This window comes from Schistocerca piceifrons, chromosome 8, assembly GCF_021461385.2.
Source record: "Schistocerca piceifrons isolate TAMUIC-IGC-003096 chromosome 8, iqSchPice1.1, whole genome shotgun sequence".
Classification (NCBI taxonomy): Eukaryota; Metazoa; Arthropoda; class Insecta; order Orthoptera; family Acrididae; genus Schistocerca; species Schistocerca piceifrons.
Window position 1 is genome coordinate 171510405 of NC_060145.1, and position 831 is coordinate 171511235.

Sequence of the window (831 nt, forward strand, 5' to 3'; positions counted from 1 at the left end):
AGTGTCACAGAAATGGAGCAAGATTTGGGATGGACATCATTAAAAGAAAAGCGTTTTTCGTTGCGACGGAATCTTCTCACGAAATTCCAGTCATCAACTCTCTCCTCCGAATGCGAAAATATTTCGACACCGACTTACATAGGGAGGAACGGTCACCAGGATAAAATAAGGGAAATCAGAGCTCGTACGGAAAGATATAGGTTTTCATTCTTTCCGCGCGCTATACGAGATTGGAATAATAGAGAATTGTGAATTGGTTCGATGAACCCTCTGCCAGGCACTTAAATGTGAAACTTGCTGGCAGATTAAAACTGTGTGCCGGACCGAGACTCGAACTCGGGACCTTTGCATTTCGCGGGCAAACGCTCTACCGACTGAGCTACCCAAGCACGACTCACGCCCCGTCCTCACAGCTTTAATTCCGCCAGTACGTCGACTCCTACCTTTCAAACTTCACAGAAGCTCTCCTGCGAACCTTGCAGAACTAGCACTCCTGGAAAAAGGATATTGCGGAGACATGGCTTAGCCACAGCCTGGGGGATGTTCCTAGAATGAAATTTTCACTCTACAGCGGAGTGTGCGCTGATATGAAACTTCCGGCACACAGTTTTAATCTGCCAGGAAGTTTCATATCAGCGCACACTCCGCTGTAGAGCGAAAATTTCATTCTACACTTAAATGTGATTTGCAAAGTATCCATGCAGATGTGTGTGACGATGTTGCCAGTAGTGATCGTGTGGTGAAGGATGGCATCGGCCACTCGAAATACTGAAAACTGTAGGTACAAGCTTGTGGTTTTGTAGCAGTTCGTAAGCCTGGAGTGGGTTTTTA

The 831-nt window shown here is 46.3% G+C and overlaps 1 non-coding gene across 1 annotated transcript; it reads right to left on the minus strand.

Annotated features, from left to right (window-relative positions):
- Window positions 1-315: 315 nt before the first annotated feature.
- Trnar-gcg lies at window positions 316-390 on the minus strand. Its single transcript has one exon. It is a non-coding gene; the product is annotated as a tRNA-Arg (tRNA).
- Between the last annotated feature and the right edge of the window lie 441 nt (window positions 391-831).